The sequence below is a fragment of the Portunus trituberculatus genome, chromosome 38 (assembly GCF_017591435.1).
Source record: "Portunus trituberculatus isolate SZX2019 chromosome 38, ASM1759143v1, whole genome shotgun sequence".
NCBI classification, from domain to species: domain Eukaryota; kingdom Metazoa; phylum Arthropoda; class Malacostraca; order Decapoda; family Portunidae; genus Portunus; species Portunus trituberculatus.
The window spans coordinates 26,169,043-26,176,542 of NC_059292.1; the positions used below are offsets into that span (position 1 = coordinate 26,169,043).

General features: G+C 38.1%; 1 protein-coding gene across 2 annotated transcripts in view; it reads right to left on the reverse strand.

Moving 5' to 3' along the window:
- Positions 1 to 7,500, reverse strand: part of LOC123515189 (homeobox-leucine zipper protein HOX21-like) — a 244,689-nt gene that overhangs the window by 12,515 nt on the left and 224,674 nt on the right. The window contains exon 1 of one of the 2 annotated variants that reach the window (XR_006677815.1): positions 1,908 to 2,041. The exons of the other annotated variant lie outside the window; for it this stretch is intronic. The gene's annotated coding sequence lies outside the window, so the exon portion shown is untranslated. Of the gene's footprint in view, positions 1 to 1,907; positions 2,042 to 7,500 lie in introns of those variants that run through there. 2 annotated transcript variants of the gene reach the window in all.

The window sequence follows — 7,500 nt, forward strand, 5'->3', positions numbered from 1 at the left end:
CGAGTATAATTTTCTTCCATACTCTGTCTTTTAGATTTTCTCTTAAACTATATAAGAAAATGAGAAAAAATATATCCACATTTCCACAGGTATGCTTCCTTATATATTACGTAATTCCCTGCTGCCTTAACGTCCATCAATAAATAAATGCATACTAGGCAAACCATTATTATAACTTTCCTTCACGCTCCCATTTCCTTGTAAAATATATTCACAGGATGTACCACTCATTTTCTGTATCAAATATGCACTTACTGAAAGGATCTATTCTGGCAACACTGCTTTCCCTGTCAAGCTTTTCTCATCAGCCAGACACACAAACGGTCAGCTGTTGCATATGTAGGAGACACTTTACTTTTACATGACAATACTCAATCCGAAAGGAAGGGACCACAGAATATCCAGCTTTTGTCTGCAACACCTTTTATCAATTACATATTCAACCCTTTAAGTTTTATATCTACCTACCTGTCTATTTGTCTTTGGTCGTCTGTAACGTCATTTACTATATATCTGATTTACCTACTTGCCTATTCATCTAGGTTTATATTAAAACATTTACCTAGCGTACAATTTTTTCTATATATCTACCTAACCATCCTCTGTCTTTATACCATGCTAATTTAACTATATACATATTTTTAATCTATTTATCCATTTATCTACTTGATTACGGTGTTTTACATACCTATCTATCTATTTACTTTATCGTCTACGTATTTGTTCATTTTCTAGTTATACCTTTCTACACTTTACTAAATCATTACCTCTTATCTAGTAACATGCATTTCCAATTATTCTACCCGTCTTCATTAATTTATTTGCTTAACTCGTAATAAAGATATCTAACTAGTCTTTATCTATACAATTATCCCCCCACTTATGTCTTATCTCTCCCTCCCAAACTACTAACCCACGATCTATTTCAGCTTCCACACTATCATTCTGCTACAATTACACATCGGAGCAGATTGAATAAAGACATCGTTAGAAGGACGTACTGAGAGCCAAGGGAATATGTATACGAAGAGTAGGGACAGTGCGAGGGATAAAAAAAAAAAAAAAAAAAAACTAACAGTGGAAATGTGCGACCTAAACAGTTGAAGCATAATTATGAATGAAGGGAACACATGGCACGATTTTTTTTTATCCAATTCTTCACTTCCCACATACTATATTACACACACAACACACACACAAGCTAAATATCTGATTATTCGCTCTGCCACCATTGGAACATTTTCTTGAATAGTGTGGCGTTGGAGTGCGGTGGTAAAGGGAGGGAACAGTGACGGTAGTAGGTGTGATGAGAGGTCGGGGTGTGTGGCGGTGGCTTTAGGGGTAGGAAGGAAGGGTGGCATTATTTGAGAGTTGGGAGTTGGAGATAAGGGTACTGAGTTGAGGGTACCGAGTTGCTGGTGGTGGTGTAAGGGATATGCAAAGGAGATAAGGGAGGAGGATTGGGGGGGGGGAGATGAGGTGGTGAGGCAGGTACGGAGAAAGAAGTTAAGGAGGAAGAATACGAAACAAAATAATGAAGTATAACTCTGATAAGGATACACATAAAATTCAAGTTTAAGATTGTATTAAGATCCGTCACAGGTAAAATGAGGATGCCATGAATATTAAGAGCAAAATTCTATTCACTGCACCCATCCACCTGCGCAGCTTAACTCGCAACCTCACCAGTCATTAACAGACGACCCTTGACCTCTCTGCACACCCTATCAGTACCTGCACCACCTTACCTTCCACGAGAACACAGGACCATTACACTGCCTCACACCTTTGGCAGCTCTACAAATCCCAACAATAATTGCACCGTCTTGTCATCTCCACACACACACAGAGCTAGGCAAGTCCACATAACACACGCTCAAGAGCCACACAAGACATCCAACACTTACGCTTAGGGATGAATATGAAACACTGCAACGAACGCACTCCTTCCCCGATCTCTCTGCCGCCACTGACGCTGGAAGCCGGCAGTCCCTCAGCTGTGTGAACTTTAGGTGCTTCACTGAACCTTGCTTGAAAGTTCGAAACTTTATTTATAGTTACATCTTATTTTTCTCATCTATTTCTATAGTGTCTTTGTTCCTCCGATAATTTTTGGATCGTTTATCAAAAGTGCAGAACATGCATAATACATATTAGGCTTGCTAATAACTTTCGATCTCGGCATACATTGTAAAAATCTACGTGTTTAATTAAATGAACTGTCAATCCTAACGAAACAATAACTATCGGTATACAAAACAGCTCGTTCCCGTAATCATACAAGAATTTGATGGACATGAATATTTCAACCTTTGGATTTCATGTTGCCTTGGTGCAGGAGGAACAAAATTGTGTTTATGTGATGCAAGACAAGACTCACAACCAACTATCCAGGATTTGCAGAGTTGAAGGACTTTCAGTGGCGTGGAGAGGATAACAGTGGTGACAGAAATGGAAGATTCGCATTTAAGTCTTCTATTACTATGCTTTTCTTTTCGTCAGTACCTGTTCATCTTGACCGCTGCTCTTTTTATACAAAAATCTATGACAAAGAATTATTTCACTAAAACCAAGCATGAAACAACGTGGGAATTGTTCGGAGGTTAACGTCATCTGTGGGAGGGAGTTAAAAATGATATTTTTCTCTCCTTTGTGTAAACATTTAACATTTTCTTTCCTGCTATAATGAAGCAGTCTTCCTTCGTGTTCCCACAATTTAAATTACAAATCTTCATTTCTTAACATAACCAACATATAATAAGTGAATCACTCGTCAGGACATCATGAACCTCCTCCCATTTAACACAAAGATTCAAAATATATTCCTTTGTAATCATATAGAAGAGTAAGAAACAATATTTTTTCCCGGACAAGAAGAAAGAAAGAAGATTCATCCTACTATATCGTTCAGAGCGCACACACACACACACACACACACACACACACACACACACACACACACACACACACACGCGAAAAAAAACAGCACCAAAATAAAGAAAAAAATAATTCCACGTCTTTTTCATCTACGTACGATAATATTAAGCTTCATCTGTGCTTCGCTTGTATTCACGCTCAGTGCTTTTTATTTTTACTTGTTTTATTTTTCCTCATCTCGTTTCCCCCTTTCCACTGAAGTGCACTCAGGCGTCTTATGGTCCGCTTTCTTAACACTGTCTTTATTTGATGAGGACCGAAGTGCAATTAGCAGGGTGTTGAAATAAGAAAAAATAATGGTTAATGGTCAAGAGAGAGAGAGAGAGAGAGAGAGAGAGAGAGAGAGAGAGAGAGAGAGAGAGAGAGAGATAATGTGATCTTACTCGATAGATAGATAAGTAGACAGATAGATAGATGGATACATGCATAGATAAGCAAACAGATAAATGAGTAAGTAGATAGATAGATATGTAGAAAGATAGGCATATGAATAGATATATGGGCAGAGAGATAGACAGGTAGATAGACAGGTAGGTACACAAACGGACAGATGTCACATGCAACTATAAAATTCTTCATCGCGTTGTGTTGTGCTGTTTGTTCTGATGTGTGTTGCGTTACTGCCCTTTTTCACCTATTGCTGTGTTGCGTGGTGGTTTGTTTCGTCATACTTCAAAAAATGTCTTGAGTTGTGTGACTTTTTCCATATTTCATTCAGTTACATTATGCATATCCAAAGCATATCATATACGGTGTTAAGTAGTAGTTTCTTTTTTTTTTAGTCATACGTAGGTGAATGTTACGACTCATTTTGGTGTCATTAATACAGTGTAAAACCTTTGTTCTTTGATAAGGCCATGTGAATTGAAAGATTAGGAATGGTAAGTGGAAAAAGTTTGTATATTTTTCTATCAGGATTGCCACACGTAGCCCTGATAAATTTTTGCACCTTACAATGTTCTCACACGTTCTCAAGTAATTTATTGTGCAAGATTATCAAACATGACAAATATACACGAGAAAATGAATCAGAAATGTAGGAAAAGAACAGTACAGCGAAATTTATACGAGGAACCTTAATATACGTGAATGTAAGCGACAAATCCTTCTTTCGCGCTCTGTTTGCATCAACTCTAGGAGAGGAAATAAAGTGTTAATTGTATGTACAAGAAATTATCTTCTCATTTGCTCCACTTTGATTAATTTCTCTATATTGTTGTATATCTCTCTCTCTCTCTCTCTCTCTCTCTCTCTCTCTCTCTCTCTCTCTCTCTCTCTCTCTCTCTCTCTCTCTCTCTCTCTCTCTCTCTCTCTCTCTCTCTCTCTCTCTCTCTCGCAGCTGCTTTGAGGTAATAACTCATCAAGAAATTAGTGTCCCCGCTGCGAAATGACATTACGAGAGAGAGAGAGAGAGAGAGAGAGAGAGAGAGAGAGAGAGAGAGAGAGAGAGAGAGAGAGAGAGAGAGAGAGATGCTGGGGCGGAGAGGGTTAAAAAGAGAAAAGAAGGAGAAGGGAAGGAGGACGTAATGAAAACTTGCTCCCACCCTCCTCCCACACGTCTCTATCTCTCGACCCCTCCACTTTCCTACCTACCTATTTTCTGACACCTCCAGAAAAGCAGCAAACACCTGCATATTTTATTCTTGGTCCTTTTCTCTCCTTTACTGTTTTATTTTAGTTAACGCTTTTGTTTTTAAGGGTTAGGAATATCCAACACTTTCTCCTGCGTGGTGTGGGGTTTCCATTTATCTGCCCGTGGATGATGAACCAAGTGCTAAATGATAATGATATTGTGACTTGAATCTCTGAGGTTCGTACTTGAGGTCCATTTGTAGATGGCGCTGCGTGGGGTCGTTTGGTTAGTCCTTAAAGTTCCAGAGATATATAGGTAGAGAGATATATTTATTGACCACCGACGTATGCACTTCTTGGATAGAGTAAATGCATAATAGACGAAAGAATGAAATTTCTTATGAGATCTGTATTTAAATTTTGCAGTTCACACATAAATTAATTAAATTTAAAAAACTTGACCAGTAGCGGAACCTCAGCAGTACGAGTATTGCTGAGGCTAGGGCTGTTTCATAAGAATCAGATAATTCAGTTTGTTAGATTTGTCGTGATTGTCTCCACATGTTGTCTCCCCTGATGACGTTGTCAGGAATTTTAGGTCCTGTTTAAATCTGGCAGAGCATTCCATTTCACTGGGAGCAGATATTTTCGAAAGCTTACATCCACCAAGGTTCATATTACATAATTCATACAAAAAAGCTCGTAAGTATTTCATTAAGGCAATGAGATAAATATGCACACTGTACATATACAACAATAGCTGACCCTGTATAAATACAAGAATAATGGAGAATAGGGATTCTGACAGATTTACCTCCATGAAAGTTTATACAAAATTTTACACATGGACGGCAAGGTTGTCAGATGGAGAAAGAACAACAGTTAAATCTTTATTCATACAAGGGAACCCAGTTAGTGTGAGATGAGAACGGCTGGGTAGATGCATTATTTGCATCTACCCACTCTCTCTCTCTCTCTCTCTCTCTCTCTCTCTCTCTCTCTCTCTCTCTCTCTCTCTCTCTCTCTCTCTCTCTCTCTCTCTCTCTCTCTCTCTCTCTCTCTCTCTCTCTCTCACACACACACACACACACACATGCCTACACGTTTCTCCTCATGATCAAAGGAACACACGGGTGGCAAGATTTAATTAACATATTACGAACATCGTCAATTGTTCTCATCTGTGTGAATATATGAAATTACTTGTGATTACCATAAGGTGACCAGGCGCTATCGTAATGAAAAAAATATGAGGTATTGTGGTGATGGGGATGGACGTGGAGAACAATAATCTACAGCCTCGTTTCCCCTTTTCTCTCTCTCTCTCTCTCACTCTCTCTCACTAACTCTCTCTCTCTCTCTCTCTCTCTCTCTCTCTCTCTCTCTCTCTCTCTCTCTCTCTCTAAAACAAAAATGAGACAAACCTCATTAATTCCTTAAACAGACAGCAAAGGAAGAAAGCCTGGCATGATGAAATACAATTGAGTCTGCCACTTTTAAAAAATGAGGCAAAATTACAACACATTGGAACTTGGGGAGAAACAAATCTAAGGTATCATTCATAACTCTAAAACTCCACATCTTTCAAGACAAGGCCGGCCCGAGCAACCCTTCAGAGTAAAGTTAATATCTTCCCGAGACAGCTACGAATACAATGAAGAAAAGTTTGTGTGTGAGATTGGACTTTTCTCCCTCTCTTTAGAATGGATATCTCATTTTTAAGAATGCTGATCAGACAGTTAGAAAAAAATAAAAGATTGAAGTTTTACCGGCGATGGAGCCGCTAAATTATTTTCATCCGATCCCACCTGGACACAAGGAAAAGTTAATTAAAAGTAGCCCAGGTAACGATGTAATTCAGAATTCACCAGGAGTATCTTTTATTAGAGAGAGAGAGAGAGAGAGAGAGAGAGAGAGAGAGAGAGAGAGAGAGAGAGAGAGAGAGAGAGAGAGAGAGAGAGAGAGAGAGAGAGTATATCCAGCTTCAGTTGTATAAGAAATCTAAAAGAGATCTAATGTGACGTATTAAATCCTTTTTACATCAGTGTTGTGATCAAAATATTTCTTCCTATTGAGAGGTTGACAGAGCGTATTATGACCTGCAATGCATGTAATGATTTTTTTTTATAAGTGTAAGATGAAATGGGAATAAACATCAGTAACTTGAATATGAATTACTTAGCTATTCACACACACGTAATAATAAAAGAAAATAATAAAGAAAAAATCCTTAATATGTACTTGCCACATTGTTCCATACTCACCAAACCTCTCTCCACTCTCTCATTTAGTCTACAACCCCTTCTAAACATACTACCGGCTGGAAACTGTAAAACCTCTTCTTTTATTCCTCTTTATACACGTTTCTCAGTACCTGTAAAGACTTTGCATGGTGCTTTTTTTGCTGTCAATTATTAGATGTCGTGGTGAAGGGATTATCTTCTCAGGGAGTTTTTATTAGCTACAATCAAGGGCATGGTTGATAAATGCTTTACCTCACGCTGTGTCCATAATGAAGGGATTAATACGGCGATTCACGGTACTTCTGACGATAAGAGTATTGAATGTTCGTCATAATATCACTAATGACGAGACGTAAGAGTAACGCGAAAATATTTATTTGAGTTTATTTCAGTAAAGGTGATAAAAATATGGCAAGGAAGGTTTATAGTAATTCTGTAGGTAATAATTACATCGACTGGCTTTGCTAAAGGTATCTGCAAGGACTGAAGTTGTTTGTGATTGATTTAAGTAAACTATGTAACGAAAGATAATCTTAATCTACTAATATCGAAGAAGAGAATCTGATGCTAATGAAGAGTGAACAAGAATTTAACAGTATTGATTCATGAAAGGTAATATAAAGAGTGGAAGAAAGCTGAGCAATCTGTCCCGAAAAACAAGAGGCCCCGGGGCGTACTTAGATGTAATTTTAATCAAAGGATAGACACGGAGAACGATGATTTCAAGAAAGTACCAACAATTCGTAAA